We start from the raw sequence: 21,722 nt of genomic DNA, 5'->3' as shown, positions 1-21,722 counted from the left end.
AGATGGCCCAAGTCCTTGGGCCCCTGCACCCACATGGGAGACCCAAAAGAAGCTCCTGGCTCTAGATTGGCACGCCTCTGGCCATTGCAGCCATCTGGGGAGTGAACCAGCAGATGGAAGACCTCTCTGTCTCTCTCTCTGCAACTCTTTCAAATAAATAAAATAAATCTTTTTTAAAAAGACAGCATGTAGATTGCAATATGCCAGCCTCTCTACAAAATCTTACCTGATCAATCCTCCACATATTGCCATCAATGTACTTTCTTCTACAAATCATCATGGCATTTATCACTCCATCATCCTGCCACCACTGCCTTCCCAGTTCTCCTTCATGTAAATGACTGCTCAGACTACCCTTGTTAGCCATTCCCATTCCTGATTTCCTAGGCCATTTTGAACTAGAAAAAAATAAAGATCTGTAAGATTACTTTTGATTTCCCTTAAAAGAAGCAAGTGACTTTAAACCCACAGTTGTCCTAAGTTAATCATGGAACAAAGGCTCTCTATTGAAAACAAAATAAAGTGGTGAGAAATTGTTCATTTTTTTTCTAATTTATATTGTAGAAAACAAAAATATCCAATAAACCAAATACAAAAATCTTCCATTTTATATTTCAGCAAATTTGAAAGAATATATATGAAGTCTATAGTTTATATTAAAACATTATCAAACCATCTTCCAGAAATGTAAAATACTCATTTATTCAGAAAAAATATTAATTCCCCACAAATGTATAATTCTCATTTTTAATACATTTTTTGATAAACATAAAATCAACTGAATCATTATCAATAGCTAAGACCCACTAAAAACCAGTCTACTTTACTAAAAATATATTCAACAGTATCTAAAAGTATACACTGGAGTGAAAATATGAATCTATAATGGCTTAAGACTTAAGTTTTCTTTTAAGAAATTAAGACAAGTGGGACTAGCATTTTGGTGTAGCAGGTAAAACCATCACCTATGATGCCAACATCCCATATGGGTGCCAGTTCATGTCCCCTCTGCTCCACTTCTGACCCAGTTCCCTGCTAATGCACCTGGGAAAAGCAAAGCAAGATGGACCAGGTACTTGGGCCCTTGCCATCCATGTTGGGGACCTGAATAGGGCTCTTGGCTTTAACCTGGCCCAGTGCTGCCTGTTGGACCAGTAGGGAAGGATATCTCTTTCCCTTTCTCTTTCTCTCCATTTCTCTCTATAACTCTTTCAAAAGAAATCTTTTTTATAAAAGAAAATTAAGATATCTCAGTAAATACCTTCTTCCATATTAAGGTATGACTAAATGATTATACATAGGATAACAACGAGTCACTTCCCAGGGAAGTGTATGTCAAAGTAATGTCAAAATGAAAATTACAGCCTAATTGCCAAATTTTGATTAAACAACTCCCCTTTGTTAATCTTCAATGGCTCTCCTTGAGCCACAGTTTTCAGTCAAATAAAATAGCAGGAGATGGACAGTAGAAGTGAAATGTGGACACAAAAGCCTTCACCCTTCTCAAATAATCAAGGAATAGCAGTATAGTATCCTCCCCATATTCCAATGTCTCCCCAGAGTTCTACACAATTAATGCCTTGTAAATTGGGTAATTTGCGAATTTTAAGTACTCACTAGAGTCTTAGTATTTCTCTTTCCTGATTAACAAGAACACCATACTACCTGGAATCAGTATACAAGAAAGATTAAAATACCTGACTACCCTATGAAAGCATGTATCAGTCCACATACCCCATCTTTTCTCACTAGCCAGGAAGTATAGAGAAGACAAATTATTATTGCTACTTTTGAGAAAAGAAAAATATTTAAGTAATGGGAATGGTAACAAATATGATTATTCTGAGAGGCATGTCCATGTCCTGGTTTTAATTTAAATTATAGAAAGTTAGCAAATTTAATCCAATAGCACTGTCATCCAAGAAGTGTTCACTGCCAAAGCATCTGTCAGCCAGACATGACCAGATAAACTAGTCCCAAGATACAAATTAGATGTTTTTAGAAATTTATTTTTACATTATAAAGTCATAACAAATTCTACTTTGTGGAATAATATCTTGATCAGCTGAACATAAGATTTAACTTTCTGCCAGGTAATTAAGCTACAAATATAGTATTGTCAATAGATAAAAATGTATTGCAATCTATTTAGCTGATAACAATTGAGAAGGAGTGGGTGTTTGATTTAGCAGCTAAAATTCTGCTTGGAACACTGGTATCCCATATAGGAATCTCTGGGTTCAAATCCAGGATCCATTTCTGATTCAGCTTCTTGCTAAAGCACACTCTGGAAGGCAGCAGATGATGGCTCACCTACTTGGGTCCCTGTCACCCACATCAAATTTTAGGCTTTTGGCTTCAGCCTGGATCAGAACCAATTACTGGGGGAATTTTGGGAGCACAACGGAAAATACCTCCCTGTCTCTCTTTCAAATAGAAATACTTTTTAAATTGAGAAAATGATTATGTTAGAAATATTTGCAGTTTGCTGTTTTCCAGATAGGCATATAATTAAAATCTATAGATGCCTTGATCTGGGATGTAAAAACTAATGGCTAGCTAACAGAATTACAGTTTCATCAGCATTTTTTCATTTAATGTCTTTGTGTCAGGCACAGGGATAGGCACCAAAACATCAGTAAGGTTTCTTGCAGTTTTCAAAGTGGTTGTGCATACATGCATAGTTCTTAATGATTTGGATACAAACTAGAGAATGAATACATAACACTAAATCACTGAAAAGTGGTCAAAATCTGTACATTTGCTGCATTGAAACTTCACCCACTGTTAAGAGCTGTCTACTAGGTATCACAGAATAATGCACAAGTCTTGTTAATTTAACCTGTGTGCACACATGCATTTATGTATTGATGCATGTATTTGAGAGGCAGAGAGATACAGAGAGCTCTTAGGCACTGGTCCACCTCTCAAATGCCTACAACAGGCAGGGCTTAACCATGCTAAACCCAGGGGCCAGAAACTCAATTCAGGTATCCTATGTGAGTACCAAATCCTTGAACCATCACTTTTTGGCTCTTTGGCTGTGCATTAGTAAGAATCTAGAATCTTGAGCAGAGCCAACAGATAAATCCAGGCACTCTGAAAATGGAATGCTTGATGTCTCAACCAGTAGGCCAACTGTCTGCTTCAGAGTAATGTAAAATTAATTCAAGTAGAACAGTTTAGGAATACCAAAGAATCACCCATTTTACTAAAAATGGCCAAAGACTACTGTCAAAAAACCTTTGTCCAGGCCAGCTATCTGTAGTGTTAGGATCCCATATGGGTGCCAGTTCTAATAATGGCTGCTCTACTTTCAATCCAGCTCCCTGCTAACATGCTTTGGAAAGCAAAAGACAAACCAAGTGCTTGAGCCCCTGCAACCTACTTAGGAGACCCAGATGAAGCTCCTGGCCTCAGCCTGGTCCCACCCTGGCCACTACAGCCATTTGGGGAGTGAACCAGTGGATTAAAGATCTCTGTCTCTCCCTCTAACTCTGACTTTCAAATAAAAAAATAAACTTTAAACAAGCAAACAAAAAACCAAAAATGCCTTTGAAACTTTTAGAAATGTTTTTAAAAATATTTTTAAATATTGTAATGAATTTTGAGGAAAATTATTTGGACACTGAGAAAATTGTCTTTGCTTCTAAATATTTAGTCTTAACACTGAGGTGAGGTTTTTTTTTTGTTTTTTTTTTGTTTTTTTTTGTTTTTTTTTTTGTTTTTTTTTTTTTTGACAGGCAGATTTAGACAGTGAGAGACAGAGAGAAATTTCTTCCTTCCGTTGGTTCACCCCCCAAATGGCCACTACAGCCTGGGCCACAGCAGAGAGCTGGACTGGGAGAGGAGCAACTAGGAAAGAATCCGGCGCCCCAACCAGGACTAGAACCCTGAGTGCCGGCACCACGGGCAGAGGATTAGCCTGGTGAGAGCTTTTATGTGACTACTATCCATTTTCAACTTCAAGGCATGTTAAATTTGGCTCACATTTTGATGAAAGTACATATTTCCATCTGAACCTATACAAATTTAGTCAATTTTCCTACATGGCAAAAATGGCAAAACTGCCCCTTTAAAAGAGACTTCCACTCTCTCCAACACTGTCCTTTTCATTACCTTGACCTAGCTTCTTGGCATTTACACATTTGAATATATGCCTCATCTAGGCATCTGTAATTTTATGGCCTCATACTCCATCAGTCTTCTCTTCAGTACTAACCCATCCTATATCAGTATTTCTACTGAGTGTCTCAAATGGTAATTTACAGGCAGAAAACAACTGAGTATCTCACAGTACTCATTCTCTCATCTGTTTTGTAACGGAACCAACAAACCTTTAGCTGTACACTTGACTGCAACTAGACCGTCTTTCTTTGCTCCCCTTGCAGCTGTGTGAGATTTTATGATAGATTCATGAGCACAGACTTGGATCTAGCAGATCTGGAGTGGTCTTAGCACACATTAATCCAGGGTGGGTATAAGAATTCATTTTCTTATGCTCCCCACATGAATCTAACATCTAGACAGGGTTAAGAATTACTGCTAAAATATGATACGGTGATGAGAAAGACCTCCGAGAGAGAAACATGCCTAGTTTCCACACCCAGATCCACCTTCGGTTCTGACTTCTTGCATGAGACAGAAACAAGCATTTTACCTAGTTTAAGCTACTGTTACTTGGTGTTAAAGCAGTTGAACTCATAAGTAATGCCACAAATTCCACTGAAATACTATGATTTGTCAGCTCTGGGTCATCTGGATGCTGTTTGATACTCTTGTGCCTACTGCCTGCTGACACTGCCATACTTGCATTACGTGGTCAGAGATCATCAATTTTTTTTTCTAGTTTAATTTTCTCCATTTGCTTTTTTTCTTCTGGTGAAAGAACTCAATGAGAATACAAAAGGCATCTTTTAATTTTCAACCATGAGCCAGCTGATTCCTCTTCTACACTATAATGCACATTGTGTAATGTATTCTTTTTACATTTGATCCACAAATTTATTATTCAAATCTGAACTATTATTCAGGTTTCACTTTGATTGCAATGTATTTGGGTGATTCTATCATATGTCAACTTTTAAAGGTCCAATGTCATCCTATTGCTCAAATTTATATAGGTCACATACATAAAAAGGGTACATGACCATGACTATGCAAGCTACACAGTGAACCGTTCAGAGCATCAGGAATTCCCATGAGGCAATGAAATCAATAATAATTTATGAATTTAAGAATATCTATTATTTTTTTGTATAATTGATCCAAACACTGAGTAGGCTAATCTGCCAAATAACAAAGTTGACCGTATGGTAAAGACAGCATTGTCACATGCCCTTACAGAGACTGACAAAGAATCCTCTAAAAAAAAGAAGCTAAAGAGGCAAATGCTTAGCATAAATAAATTTTAACACAAAATAAGAAGCAGGGAGGGAGGATATGAATGGATACATTTTCCCTGGCATTTCTTTACAAATACAGGACAGTATTAAATAGGCTGGTTGCTTATTTTTACATAGTCACAACAAAGTCTCAGGTGATTTTTTATTTCCTATCATTGAATATACCTTCTATGAAACATTGATTCAGCCACTTAATTCATTACAAATTATTGTACAGATCATGTTGACATTCAGATCTATATAAGACAACTATATCAGTAAAAATATTTCTGGTTTCTCTGTAGTTGTTAATTTACTTTAAGTGAAAACAATGAATAAAAATGCTTTAAAGAAAGAAAGATCTGGCGATTTGAAAGAACTATGTGAAAAGACAAAATAAAATATCCAGGATGTTACTTCTGAAAAAATATCTCCATATTTTCATGAAAATTACAAGTTATGTAAAAAACACATCACATAGCATATCAGTGAATTAAATTAGCAGTTAATTTACACTTTAAAGATATCTACTATTAAGATGATCAAAGATTTTCATCACTCATATTTTCTGTCTATTCAAATACCAGCTTTAATTTCAAAAATGAAGAGACAAGCATTTGAAGGCACTTGGCCCTAATTCCTCAACTGTTCGCTAATCTACCAGGCTTTGAAAACATACCTCAGTCTACAAATATTCTCCATTAGCTATTAGCTTTTCTTGCTGTGAATAATTACTCTATTAAAACTGCTAAAAACACTTTCAACTAAGGTAATCCACAAGATATATTTTTGAAAAGTTTCATAGAAGCATGTCTTCATAAAATGAGGCCAGATATTAAGAATAAACTTCAATAATATCATGAAATATAACTTACGGAAAATTGACTATTTTGGTTAACTATTTCCTCAACTGGTTTATAAGTTCTCCCTAAATATATTTTACCTGTGATTGTAAATGTCACAAAGGTGTCTTGAAAGGAGTTATTGCATACTAATTTTGTTTTAACTAAACATGTCAAGAGTAATAATGATCAGAATACAATCATACATTAACTTATTTCCTGATTCATTTGTAGCATCTGAGGGAAGCAGATTTACATATCATATGACCTACCTAAAACTCAACACAACAGATTGACCAAGGATGCATTTATTGCCAAGACAGCAAAAAGCTTGCTTGCCTTGGCTTATAGATATAAACCAAAGAAAACAGCTTCTCTCATACCCTTTTGAATTTGACCCAAGAGACAATCGCCAGTCAAGAGTGTATGTTGAATGTAATAAGTCATGACAATTTGAGAACAGAGTCCAGGTCCAAGGTCAGTAAGCATGGAAAACTAATCAAGGGAAGGAATACAGAGAAACAAAATGAAAGTGAGAAAGCATACAGATCTCTGTCCCCATCCCAAGAACTAGGGGATGAATAAGATCATGCAACTCCTGAGAGTAACTCCTTCATATCCTGGTAATGTGTCACTTCCTGCTGTCATTTCTCAGGATGTATGGCTTTGCCCTAGGGTTCTGTGACATATCCATATACTTGTAAAGTAACACCTCTTAAACTGGTGTTTGAAACTCTCTTCCTTGAAACAGAAAGAGCCATAATTAGAACATTCACATAACATTCAAATACACACAATACATGCGAATTTGGTCTATCTGACATGATTCAGCAGATCTGTCATTATAAATGTCAATCACTGTGGCCATTATGCAGATAAACTGAGAACTAATCCACTGGGCTGAAATTGTGCCTCACTGGTTGTCATGCACAGACACAAATAAGCAGCCACATCTTTGCCAGTGTTGCTCCACTGAGGCACAAATGCTACCTCTGCCACATTACCACTCCAGTCATCTCTCCAAACACTTCCATTATCATCAAGTTCAATGTCTGGTTCCCACCTTGGCTCTCTGGGTACCTGCCCTCCTGCCTTCAGTTGACAGAAAGGTTATTGTAATTCTCATTGTTCATTTTTCAATAGTATACTTATTACTTTTTTCCATTACTTTGGTTTTCTATTTGACTACTCATTCTTTAGATCCCAATCCAATTGTCACTTCTCTCTATGCCAAAACAATTAAATCAGATCTGCAAACCAGCTGAAATGAAATCAAAAGAGGGGAGGCACTCTTGCCTACAAGTTCACATGGTAGGGTCAGGAGGAGAAAAATGTGAAGGGATTTGAAAAGGGCGGGAAAAATAGAAAGATTCAAATACATTTTTTTTTTTTTTTTACTTAGCATTTCCAAGTAGATTCAATTAAGAGAAAAACCCTATGGAAATCATTAACAGTTTTTAATTACTCATGAAGGCATTTACTTTAAGAAATTACAATATTTTAATATTAACCCAAAATGCCTCAGACCTCAATGTCCAAGTCTCAGGTTTCCCTAAATCTGTTACCTGCAGAATTAAATAATGTTTTGATTTTACACAAAGGTACACACTTTAAGCTTTTAATCATAAGCTACCTTATTTAGCATTCAATTGTTATGAACTGTCTCACTGAAGTAATTAAAGGAATGAGGTGTACAGTCTCAAGCAACCGATCCCAACCTACATCAATGTAAAGGTAATCAGGTAACCTCACTCATTTATGTTTCTTCCACAGAATATCAGAATTTCACATAATAGTCCATTCCACTACTTTTCCCTCAGAATATCCGCTCTTTCAAAGCATATCCTCTAATGCTTTTAGTTCCAAGTTCCCATCGAAGAGTCACTCCTTTTCCAATGGATTAAACCCTGTCCACTACATGCCCCAAAGACACTGTTACTCTTGCCCTCTAAGTCAGTAAGTCTCAAAGTTTAATGTGCATAGAAATCACTAGGGTTCTTGAAACAAAGCAGAATCCGATGATGTGGGTTCAGAGTGGGTCCATGCTTCTGCATCTCTGGATGATGTTCATGGTGCTGGTCTAAACCAAGGCGCTACACTCACAACACTAAACCAGGCTGCAGACAGCGCTTACCTCTTAGGGACAGTACATGGCTCCACATTTTGTTTAATGTTTACCTGACAAGGATTTATATTGATCATCAAATTAGTGAGAAGCACTGTGAGATACAGCAAGAACTGGTCCCCACCTTTAATTTATTCACTTTAGTGAGTTAGCATGCATAAAATTCTCTGAAGTATTTGTTATAAATGTAAATCCACAGTTTTCCTTAGATGGTGCGAGTGTGAGTTGGCAGGCCAGCTAAGTCTGAGGGACCACCTTGAGGAATGCTGCCTTAGTGGATCAGGTAGCGATTGTACAGCTACAAGACAGGTTGAATTTAACTGAATGCCATGGAGAATGGGAGCTCAGATGGTGGGACTCTGACCGGATTCACAGAGGGTATGAAGGAACATGCCTGGCAGCAAAGGAGCCGATACCAACACTTAGCAGTGAACAGTGCAGCCTCAACGCTCAGGGAAGAATGAAAGACAAACCCTGACAGAACTGTGGCTCCGGGGTTAGGATGAGGGTGTGCCCAGAAACTATGCTGGAAACACTGGTCATATTAAAAAGGCCCAGCCTTCTGAACTTGATCCTTTACCGTTTGGCAGCTAATCCAAAGGAACAAAAGGAGTAGATGAGATTCCTCAATTAGGCTTCAAAGAACCACGCATTCCAAAAACTTTTCTTGTTCATAGAAGAACATCTCTCTCTCTAAAATGTCTAGCAAATTACAAACTTGGGAATATGACTAAGTTGTTCCCATATGTTATACACAGAAATCTGGTTACAAAATTGAGTTTCTGGGTTAAAATTTATGATTTAACTGATCAAATGCCAGAAATATTCAGTTTCATAGTCAACAGCAGCTTAAAGGGAAAGAAAAACAGCATCTGCTTTCGAAAAAATTGAATGAGCTGAAACAGCTTAAAAAGCAGATTTTTCAAAATGAAAACCAAAATTCTTGTCTGATGAAATCTACAGGAAAAATAATCCACCCACTGGAAAAACAAAGGATTTTCAAAAACACGTTTTAAAAAGAAATTTGATTTTAAAATTTGTGTCACAGGGAATTGAACTTCACTTAGATTAAATACAAACTATCTGTTAGAGACAGGGATCCAATTTAAATTAAAGTGGTAAAAATGATTGGGTAATAACTACTAATCTCTTAATTATTTTATTATCTGAGAAACAGTTCTTCAGTCTTGATCTCTGAACACTAGGATTTCTAAAGAACATTCCTTTCAAAAGAGCAACTACAACTCCAATTCAAACACTAAGTAGAGATTAATAAAGCCTACTCCATATTCAGTTCAGTTCAAGGATGCCTTGTTGGTAAGCTTTTTAAAAGCTGATTCTTTCTGATTGTCCTGTAATTTTGTTTGTAAAGGATAATTTGTTACCTCTCATTGCTTAGGATCCCTCTATTTGTAATATGGAAACTATTTAGCCATTAAATGTAATATCATTCCTGTTGTATAGCTTAAGATGAAAATTATAGTGCGCCACTGGAACACACTGTCACACTGGAGAGTGAATGGTGAATTCACAAGCAAAGTGATTAGACAGTAGATACTGATGACTTGCGATGAGTTCACTCTGCAGCTTTTGTATATTTGCAAATTACAGTAAGGAATGAAGTTACCTTGGGCTTTCAATTCCTGTGATTTGATATCACGAAGATAAATAGACATTGAAATATGGAGTTCTCAAATAACCTGGAGTATTAATAAGCATATTCTTAGTGTATCTGGTTTCCTTTTTCTAAACCAACCTCCTCACGGCAGAAGTGATGCCTCCTGTTGTCCCTTGTGGAGCGGCAGAGACCACTGCTTTTGTCAGGACAGTTTGGTTACAAGAGATAGAAACCCCAGTAACATAAGTGAAGCACTTATTGTCTCATGTAACTACATCTCAGAAAGGCTGAGGGACTTATTTAAACTTTGATGTGAAAACCTACAAGAAAAAATAAGATAAATAGAAAAACATGACACTGAATATAACTGATGTTTAATAGGGCCTGTGGGCATTTGTCAATCTAACACAACTGAAAATAATATTTAAGTATACAAATGTGCACTCTAGTGATTTTTAAATAGGTGTTTAGGTTAGCAAAGCTGAAATTACATCTTGTGTATACTACAATTGGACTAACAAGTGTACACTGTGAAGAGTGACCTCTCTGTTTCTCATTCTCAGAAAAATAAGCTGTAAGTAGAGGGAAAACATTCACTCTGTGATTTGAGGGTCTTCAAAATTTCATGGAAAATGTGCATTAAGGAAGAAAGATACCAAAATAAACATCTGTAAATTCCATTTTTCCAAGAACTCTTTGAAGTACTCACAATGGACTGAAACCAAAGATTATCAGTATTACCTCATATATTTTAATAGATATATAGATGAGAAGGTTTAAAAATAACTTTACATATATGCCTATTTTAATAAGCACACACATATTCCCTACTTCAGTATGGTGAAAATGCCATACCAGTGGTAATGAACAAAACTAGCACTGAGATCTTTTCAAATCCCAGGCTCTAATAAAAAAAAAAAAAAAAAAAAAACAGTTTATTGGGAAATGGCTGATTCCAAGGTTGGACAGAGAGGACATCTGAACAACATCAAAAGCTGGATGGAGAACAAAATGTAGTTTATACCTATAGTGGAATATTCTTTTACCTTTAAAAAGAAGGGGGCATTTGGCACAGCAGTTAAGATGCCTATCGGGATACCCATGTTCCGTACTGCAGTGCCCGAGTACAAGTCCAAGCTCTGTGTCCAGTTCCATCTTCCTGCTAATGAGTACCCTGGGAAGCAGCAAGTGAAGACTCAACTGTTAGGGTCCTGCCAACCATATGGGAGACCAGGTTTGGTACTGGACTCCAGGATCTGACAAAGTCCAGCCTCAGCTATTGTGGTCATCTGGGGAGAGAACCAGCCAATGCAAGATCTTTCTGTCTCTCTGCCATTCAAATAAGTAAAAGCAAATAAAATATAAAAATAAACTATATATCTAAGAACAAGAACAAAAACAAAAAGGGAAGGGAATTCTGACATGAACAATAACATGGATGATCTTTAAAGATAATATACTAAGTGAAAAAAGCCAGAGGTGCAAAGGCAAATAGTACATGAATTCACTTATGCAAGGTATCCGGAGTAGTCAAATTACAGGGACAAAATGTAGAATGGTAGTTTCAATGGCGGGGGAGTGGGGGGAGGGAAGGTAGATGGGGACGTAGTGTTTAACGAGGACAGAGATTTAGTTAAGGAAAAATGGAATAGTCCCTGACATGGGTGATATAATGGCTGCACAATATGAATGTACTTAATGCCACAGAACTGTACAATTAAATGGTCAATTTTGTTTTATAGTGATATAATATTTTACAATGATAAAAAAGGGAAAAATCATAGGTGATGGAACTGGCACCATGAATCTGGAAGACAATTTGGTATTATCTTTTAAATGATAAAAATATCTCAATAAATATTTGTTTCAGTAAATTTCCTCCTATGCTGATACTCTAAGATGTATTCTTGCCCATGTGTTCAAGAAACAAAATAGAAATGTTGAAAAAGAAAACCTAAGGTCACAATGTCTTTCAATAGGAAAAAGGATAAATCAGGGTTAGTAACTTCTGATACAGTCACAGAGCAGGCATCTTATAGCTATGAAATTAATGAGCCAGACTCATGTATGTGAATGTGGATGAATCTCAAATATAAACTGACTGAAGAAGGCAAATCATAGAAGACTACACTCAGTGACACATCACACCTAAATGCCTAAAACATGTGAAACTCGGTATCACTGGGGGCTACATATATGTGGAATCACACACAGTTCATGTCAGTGTAAAGATAAATGCCTGTTGGTGAGAGGATGAACTTGACTGGAGAGCAGAACACTGCAGATTGAAAGGGCACATTCTATTTTTTAAACTGGGAAGCAAATACAGGATACATGATTTTCATTCTTTTTCTGCTTTAGAGTTCTATCACATTAAAAGTTACTCTTTTATATGGATTGTAAAAAGGAAAATTAAATTTTCTAGGGACAAGCATTTTAACATTAGTTTTATCTATCACAAATATAATGAGACCTCACAGAAATGCTCTGCATTACAGCCATGAATGATAACAGTATATACTGCCAATTGTGTCTCTCCATATCTTTTACTCTTCCCCATGACAGGACCTTAAATCTTTTGTATACTCTCTGGTTCATACAATTTAGGATCTTTGTTTCCTCTTTTCCCAAAGTTCCATAGTTGAAAAGTCAGAATAAAAAATTACCTCCACACTTAATTTCTAGGCCTTTTGGCTATTATTTCATTTAACAAAGTCAGACTATTTTGTTCCTGGAAATGTTAAGCTCTGATCGAACAGTGAAGTCATACAACAATTTTTGACCAGAAATTTCAAACCTTCCCTACAGAGTACACAAACTATTAAAGAATTTTGCTGGTAATAATCTTTCAATAAATACAGCAAGAACATATTGTGTAAAAGCCCTCTATAAAATGATAGACTATCTCCTGACTAGCAGATGATGACCCTAAAAAGAGTCCCTGTCACCCACGTGGGAGACCTGGATTGAGTTCTCAGCTCCTAGCTTAGGCCTGGCCCAACCCCAGCAGCTGTTGCAGGAATTTGGGGAGGGCACAAGAAGATAAAAGATTGGTATGTCCCTTCTCTCTCTCCCTCTCTCTCCCTCTCTCCCCTCCCTCCCCCTCCCTCTCCCTCTCTCCCCTCCCTCCTCCTCCCTCTCCCTCCCTCCCCCTCTCTCTCTCTCTCCTACATTTCAAATAAAGAAATAAAAATTTTAAAGACCATAAAAATCAATTTAGATTATTTTTAAATCTATTATTCCATTTTTCCCCGAGATGAAACAAGAATTGTTAGTATTTGGAAATATGAAGAGAAAAGTGAAATTGAAGACCTTAAGTGCTTCAGTAGTACAAAATCAATAAATAATTGTTCAAGTTCAGCTATCAGAATGTAAAAAGTGTGCTACAATGTTTATATTTAAAGGAAATCTGGGGAACCAGTTATAAATTAAACTTAAGATGTCTTAATGGACATTTATAATGACGACAAAATCTGCATTAAATGAAAAAAATATAGAGAGATGCTTTGCTTGATTCCAAAAACACACTGATAAAGGGATTTTCAATTTCTCAGAAAGTCTTTTGTCCTAGTATCACCATCCACTTCACCATCTAAATCACTATAAATTCAGGCTTCAACACACCTCAAGCTAGAATTTCAGAAACACAGTTCAGGACTTGAAGAAATACTATTATATTATTTGGTTCAGACTTTTCAATTGTGTCAGGGGCTACAGTTAGAGGGAAGACAAACAATACCAGACATTCAATTCCAGGACCCTAAACCAGAGGTTAGGATGGGACAGAAATCTATCTAAGCTCCCCAGGGTCTTCCAATGGAATCACTCTTCTGGGGAGTAATTGAGAATCAATGAAGCTAGCACAACTCCTTAGAGCTTGGGAAAGAGAAAACAAGAGGCTCGGGAAGACTCAAGGACTCCATAAAATTCACCAGGTTAGTTGCTATTGTACACAGACCCAGTAAGAACCCAGAACTTTGACTGCACATCTAAATCTTTACACATGAACATGTATCATGTGTCTTCAAACTGACTTGAAGTGCAGCTTTAGAAAATCTCTCAAATGTATCTTAAAATGTATATTAGTCTAACAATTGCCTGCTAGGGCACAGATTTTCAAGTTGCTTTAACAGAGATGAAGGGGTCTTTGCATGTTCTGAATGAGGTACAATGTGATAAACAGATTTTCATTATTTTTCTCATTTTTGAAGTATATAGAAACAGCATTTATTATATCTAATTAGGCAGAATTTGCTAATCAACCAGAAACTTGGATGATAGATTTCAACTATCCCAAGGTCTTGGTCTGCAAGTACTTGAATCAAATGTCTTTCTTTTAGGACAATCTCTTCCCAAATATACATTATCTCCAAAAAGCATTTAAGATCAACTTGAGAAAAGAAGGGTGAGCATAATTACTTTAAAGTTGAATTTTCCTGAAATTTTATCTCAATATGAAAAATAGAAGGATTTAACAGACAATAATTCCGTAAGTCAATAAACTATTCATAATAAATTTTTTTCTCTTTTTGGAAAAGGTCCATTTTTTGAGGTCAAGCAATATTTAACTGGTATGATTCCTTTAGCCTATTCAAAAATAAAAAAATTAAAAATTGTTATCATTTATTCCTCAATCACTTAAACATTTAAATCCTTTAAAGTTAATAATCCCTTAATTATCAGCAAAGGCAAACTTAAAATTCTGAGTATGAAAAAGTATAACTTTCAAAGTTTTAGATTAACTCCATAATATTCCAATCAGTAAAGAGTTATATTTTGCCTAGTTTTAAATACCTTAAGATATCTCAATGATGAACCCCAGAAAGTAGGGACCTGATACATACAGATTAATCGATAACTGAACACCTCACATATGTGGGAATATTATGAAGTCATCTGCTTTACTAGGCCCTAAGCAGATGGGCTACTATGTTCAATAGTAGCTGGGCTTCAAACCAATCAAAGGTAGCTTATACTGTGCTATAATCTGCAGATCATAAAAAGGAAGAGAATAACAAAGTAGAGCAATTAAATAGGCACACACTGTCTAAAGGTCTAAGGTTGGTTCTTTTCACATGAAAAAAATTTAATTCTGGAACCACAACAGTTGGCCTCAAACTCACAGAAGATCTATAATAGTTAGGCAGGACTTCATTTCTTCTTTTCCCTCTTGTCCACATTTATCATCACATAAAATCACGTGGAACAAATTTTTATTGTAAATTCACACGGTAGAGGATAACTTTAAGCATACTTAAATTTGTCTTTAAGACTCTGTATCAAACTGATGGAACATCTAAGTGTTCCCAGAGGAGAGAGGGTTTTTAGCCTAACAGTTAAAAGACATTGCATCTCACATCTGAGGACCAAGGTTTCATTCCCAGATCTGAATCCTGACTTCAGCTAGTGCAGAGGCATTGGTGGTGACTCAAATAATTGGATTCCTGCCATCTAACGTAGCAGGACTGGGTTGCATTCCTGCCTTCCAGCTGAAGCCCTGAAGCCTCTGCCCAATGCCACCCTTTGCAGGCATTTAAGGAGAACCAGTAGATAGAAGTGCCCCTTCTTCCTTCTTTTCCTCTTTTCCCTCTCTCCTTTTCTCTGTGCCTCTCAAATAAATGATTTCTAGATAATACCCTTACAAGTCTTGAAATTAGATATTTTTATAAAAGGACAATAGAATCTAGGATAAAATATGATAAACAGAAAGCAACAAACCTATTAACACATTCCCCAAAGTAGTAGCTTGCCCAAAAACAATTGTTTCTGCTTCATTCTGTGTTTGAGGTATACAATCCTAAATTAGAAAACCCCATTAGGGCCAGCTCCATGGCTCACTAGGCTAATCCTCTGCCTGCGGCGTCGGCACCCCAGGTTCTAGCTTCGGTTGGGGCACCGGTTCTGTCCTGGTTGCTCCTCTTCCAGTCCAGCTCTCTGCTGTGGCCCAGGAAGGCAGTGGAGGATGACCCAGGTGCTTGGGCCCTGCACCGGCATGAGAGACCAGAAGGAAGTACCTGGCTCCTGCAGCACCGGCCGTAGCGGCCATTTGGGGGGTGAACCAAGGGAAGGAAGACCTTTTTCTCTCTCACTGTCTAACTCTGCCTGTCCAAAAAAAAAAAAGAAAGAAAGAAAGAAAACCCCATTCATCAGAGTAAGAATTTTTAAAGTCTGTTTGTTCACAGAGAGTGTTGTGGCTCCATAGATTAAGCTGCTTGCCTGCAACCTCAGCTTCCCAAATGAGTGCTAGTTCAAGTCCTGGATGCCCCGCTTCTCATCCTGCTCCCTACTAAAACATCTAGGAAAGCAGTGGAAGATGGCCCAAGAAGTTCAGCCCCTGCCACTTATGTGAAAGACAGGCTCTTAGCTTCAGCCTAACCCAGCCACAGCCATCTCAGCCATTTTGGGGAGTGAATCAGTATATGGAATCTCTCTCTTTCTCTATAAATCTGCCTTTCAAATAAGTAAATAAATCTTTTCTGAAAAAAAAAAAAAGACCTTTATTCTCAACTCTCTCCCAAAATTTGGAACACTTCTTTCATCATTCAATAGTCCAGGAGGATAAATTAAAGCATTTAAAAATAAATGTTTGAAAAGATTTCTATACAAATGATTTTCAGTGTAGATATTTGATTATATCCTATTGAAAGAATGGCACAAGAAAAGACTTTGTAGATTCTGACAAAAAACAACACTGGAATCATAAAAGGATATACCATTCTCCTAATGGAGACATTTTAACATACCAACTTGCTCTGCTACAATTTTAGGAAAAAAATTTCACATTCAACTTTGGGAGCAAATCCCTACAAACAGAACAAGAAAAAATTATCTAATATGAGTAATGTATAAAGTTCTTAGGAATACTGAGAATTTTCAGGAGAATTTTTTTTCAGGCCAACATAATAAAATTATGAGGGATCTTCAAAAAATTCTCTGAAACATGTATTATGAACAAATTATGCATGGATTTCATTTTTTTGCACCAAATCAAGCTTATCTTTTAATTCCACTTTTCTACAAACTTCTTGTTGCACTCTAATACATTATCAACTCTTATAATTATTTTATCAAATAATTCTCAAACCTTAATTGTCTGTCAACATTCAAAGATCACAAAATCATTTCAGAAATTCAGTGTTCAAAATGTTTTATTTGATTTTTAATGTTAACTATGAAGTAACATGCTATGCATGTTCTAAGAATGGTATATAATTCTTCCATTATCATATTTTGTGTATGTCATAAACCTAAGATACACATTAAAATCTGTCTTCATTGTTAAAATCTTTCTTACTTTTTTACGTAATCAAGCATATTTTTCCGACTATAAAAGAGGACTTACTCCTCCCAGTTCAGGGATCCTGAGCCTTGAGTTGTATTCTCATCCTGTTGTGAGTCCAGAATTTGACCAGGAGAATGTTTCCTAATACATTGCTCAGGTTTCTCACTCCCATAGAGTCCCACCCAGAGCCTCTCAGTGACTCCTACAGGGTGGAGCTTCACAACAGTTCCATGCAATACTTTCAGGGTGAAAGAGCCAAAAAGATTAAGAGCCTAAAAGATTAAATCCATAAAATTATTCAATTTTTCTCATTGAAAAACTTTAAAAATATGTCAAAGGCCCATTACTTAGCACTAGATTGTGTTCACCTGAGATTTCATGAGGTCAACTAGCACAAATTTCCATGGATACAGAAATTCCGTATGTGTTAAATTATATTATGTTCAGACACCTCAGAGATCTGAAAATATACCTACTGTATGACCCAGCCATCTCACTTCTAGTAATTTACCCAAAGGAAATGAAATCAGCATATGAAGGAGTTATTTGTACCCTATATTTATTGCTGCTCAATTCACAATAGCTAAGATATGGAATCAACCCTGATGTCCATCACCTGAAGACTGGATAAAGAAATTGTGGTATATGTACGTCATGGAATACAGCACAACAGTTATAAAAAAATGAAATCCTGTCTTTTGCAACAAAATGCATGCAAGTGGAAATTATTGTACTTAGTGAAATAAGCCAGTCCCCAAAAGACAAATATCATGTTTTCCCTGATCTGTGGTAACTAATAGAGCACCTAAAAGGTAATCAATAAAATTGAAATTAATACTTTGAGGTAAAATAATTTTGAACAGCCCTTGTCTTGACTGTTAAATAAGTTTATTTTTCTATACTACTTGCTTAACTCTAAGTGTAGCTTTAATCTTATGAGTATAAAATTAATTGATAATAGATCTTTGTGTAAAATGAGAATGGGAATAAGGGAGGGAGGAGGAAAGAGGTTGGGAGTGTGGGTGGTAGGGGCAGGAGGGATGGTAGGGTAGGAAGAATTACTATGTTTCTAAATCTGTATACATGAAATGCATGAAGCCTGATACCTTAAATAAAAGGTTTCTAGGCTGAAAAAAAAAGCCTCCAAAAAATTATATTGACAAGTGACTTAATATAATCCCACTTGGAAAACATGGTCCAAAAATTTAAGTGTACACACAAACTTGTAATAATTCACTTAGTCATAAAATCATTTGTAATGAATTATAATAATTCATAACTGTAATTAGTTATTCACCATCTAGTGAGTATGTCTAGACACTGTCTGGCTCTTGGTATTAAAAACACACATGCCACACCAATAAAGTCTTCAAGAACGTGCTATCTATGGAGAATAAATCCATATAAAGAGTTATAGTGGTGGGCAGTTGGCCTAGCAGTTAAGACACCCACACCCAACATCAGATTGCCTGCGTTTGAGCCCCCAGCTCTTATTAATGACTCCACCTTACTACTAATGAGAACTCTGGTAGGCAGTAGTAGTGGCTCAAGTAGTCAGGTTTGTTAACTTCTAAATGTCAAAAGAACACATCACATTCTGGTAATAACAAAAACAATAAACTTATGGAATATATGGCTCCACTCTGGCCTCATCTTCAGATAACTGTGTGTACATGGTCATGTATAGGGAGAGCACACAAACACACAGAGAAACGTGTTCATGAAGGTCAGGAGATATCTCTCATCTCAGAAATCATAGCAGCTACACCAATGCTCCCCTGTTCAAAAAAATCCTGCTGCTTTTCAAGTATGAAACTCTTTGATCCGTTTCTATTATCCCTGCAAACCAAAACAGATAATACAAATTGCCCAAACTATAATCTCTTATCCATGTATCAGATACCCAGTGTTTTTAAAAACTCAGTGAGGTTTTGCTTTTTGTACATTTCGCACAAATGATACTCACTGGAAGCTACTTGTCATCTTCATTCCATTAAGTATAAACATTTACAAGTTTTCTTAGAAAAATATCAGTGTCCAGGCCAGTGCTATGGCACAATAGGCTAAGCCTCCACCTGTGGCACCAGCATCCCAAATGGGCATGGGGTTTGTGTCCCAGCTGCTCCACTTCTGATCCAGCTCTCTTCTATGGCCTGGGAAAGCAGTATAAGACAGTCCAAGTGCTTGGATCCCTGCATCCATGTGGAAGACCCAGAAGAAGCTCCTGGCTTTGGATTGCCCCAGCTCTGGCCGTTGTGGCCATTTAGGCAGTGAACCAGCAGATGGAAGACCTTTCTCTCTGTTTCTCCCTTTCTCTGACTCTAACTCTACCTCTCAAATAAACAAACAAAATCTTAAGAAAAAAATATATCACTATCTGCAATTATAGGCTACTGCCCCAGACCATAAAGGTGTTAACTTAGTACATTATGTACTATGTATCATTATTCCCTAACATCTACAAATTTCCAAGTTCAGAAACTTGTCTGTAAAAGCTTCCTTCCTCACTTATCTTTATTTCTGAGGGTCTTTCTTTGAGAATTTAATCACTAATTTTAAATGATCTCCCCTCTATCTTCACTAAAACTTGACCAAGATCATCACACAAGACTTCTCTCCCTTATGTATCAGACTCTTTCTTCTCCTATCCTATCCCATTTACTTTCTCCTGTTTTTGATGAAAAAAATATTATTCCAAGTTTTACAAGGTCAACACCTACCTGGACTGGTGATCAAACCCATCCAATTTTCCAGAATATTTTTTCTAACACTTAAACTCATCATCGGCCTTTGACTTCCTCCTCTCCATTGCCCCTTGTTTCCTTCTCACATCTAGGATTTCTCCATAGTCCTATATAAAATTTTCACCCTCACACATATATGCAAGCTTACCTTTTTCTTCAAAATCCCATGCTAAAAAAATAGCTTAAGTTTAGATTTCCAGCCTCATTCACTCACTCACTCACTCCAAAGAGCCTTTGCTGAGTATGTATTATGCACTGAAGACTTGGAGTAAAAATATGATTGTTACTGAAGTATCTCACAGTGTCATGTCGGTTAGGGAGAGGACAAGGATGGAGATGAAGAGATAAAATTCCAATTACCTTACAAATGCATTGCTACTATTTGGCTGAACACAACTACCTACTATCTCTCACACAATTCACTGCTTTGGACTGCTTGGTTCACCCACCCTTAAGAAGCCATCATGACTCACAACACATCACAATTTTCCCAGTTGTAGAGACACATCTTTATCTTCTCTTCTCTCTAGCCTACTGTAACTTGGTGCATGTACATGGTAGATACTTAATGAGCATCGATTAAACATATTTTATACTTGTTTATTTAATAGCTTACTTATTCATATTTCTTTTTATTTTAAAATATATTTCATGCCATCTAAAGTATGAGTGAGATGTCTCTTTGCATAAATTTACATACTCCTAAAATATTTCAAATGACTTACATTCACAACTATTCTCAAGCATCACACTCTCATAACTGCTTCTTTTACCACTCACCACTCCTTGTTTATTTACAAGGTTTGCCTCTGAAGGCTTTACCATGTATTACTTGTTGTACAACTATTGCTGCTTTGTTTATTGTTTCTTTTCCCCATAAGAATCAAGGTCCCATGAAGGGAGATTCTTTCTTTCACATTTCCCTGTGATCACTGGTGACTACCACATATCAGGTGTCCTATACTAAATACAATGAAAATAAACAGAATTAAATCTGCCACGATCATCCCTGAAAATAAGGTGCCAAGTCTTAGTGAAAGTAGGTGGGTAGCTCTCCAGTAATTCCACCCTGCCTGCATTACATTTCACAGTGTTGCATGCACTGTGCAGTTTTCCTCCCACTTTTGTGCCCAAACAGCTTAACCTTTTATTTAAGTGTCTCTGGTCCAAAAAAACATTAAAATTGGGCAGCTCGAATAAATACTACTACATAATGACTCGCTCCAGTTCTCTGCAGTAATTAGTACTCTGGTGATGAAATGTGCCTCTAGGTTCAAAATTTTATAATGTTTTGACAGTTGGAATCTTACCAAGCATGAAATGAACCAGTAAAAAATTCTTTTGTGTTATCACTCTCCAACCATTAGGAAAAAATATCCGCAACATGTAACAGTAATACTCTAAGGAAAAAAAATAGTGACCCCTCAGATTCAAAGGGGAGAGTTTACACAGAATTCAAATGAAGAGAAGATAAATGTAAAATCTTGGATAACTAAGAGGCAAGATCGAGTTCTATTTAACAGGCAAGTGCATCTCAATCACCTTGATTAGCAAAGCAAGATAATATGCATTAAAATCTTCATGCCAGTCAAAATCTCATAAATACCATATTTCCATCTTTAACTCTTTGGTGATCATGGTATCTTAACTATCTGAAATGATTCTTTATGAAGGCTGTTTGTATTTTCATATCGTTTTCTTCTAAATATTCTTGCATCCCAAAGAAA

At 36.5% G+C, this 21,722-nt stretch overlaps 1 protein-coding gene and 1 pseudogene across 1 annotated transcript in view; both read right to left on the bottom strand.

Annotated features, from left to right (window-relative positions):
- The window catches only part of LOC133756265 (heterogeneous nuclear ribonucleoprotein C-like), a 117,271-nt pseudogene extending 97,239 nt beyond the window's left edge, over nt 1-20,032 (bottom strand).
- The window catches only part of PARD3B (par-3 family cell polarity regulator beta), a 1,146,588-nt gene that overhangs the window by 943,291 nt on the left and 181,575 nt on the right, over nt 1-21,722 (bottom strand). The window lies entirely within an intron of this gene.

This window comes from Lepus europaeus, chromosome 1, assembly GCF_033115175.1.
Source record: "Lepus europaeus isolate LE1 chromosome 1, mLepTim1.pri, whole genome shotgun sequence".
Taxonomy (NCBI): Eukaryota; Metazoa; Chordata; class Mammalia; order Lagomorpha; family Leporidae; genus Lepus; species Lepus europaeus.
This window is presented reverse-complemented; position numbering and strand designations above follow the sequence as displayed.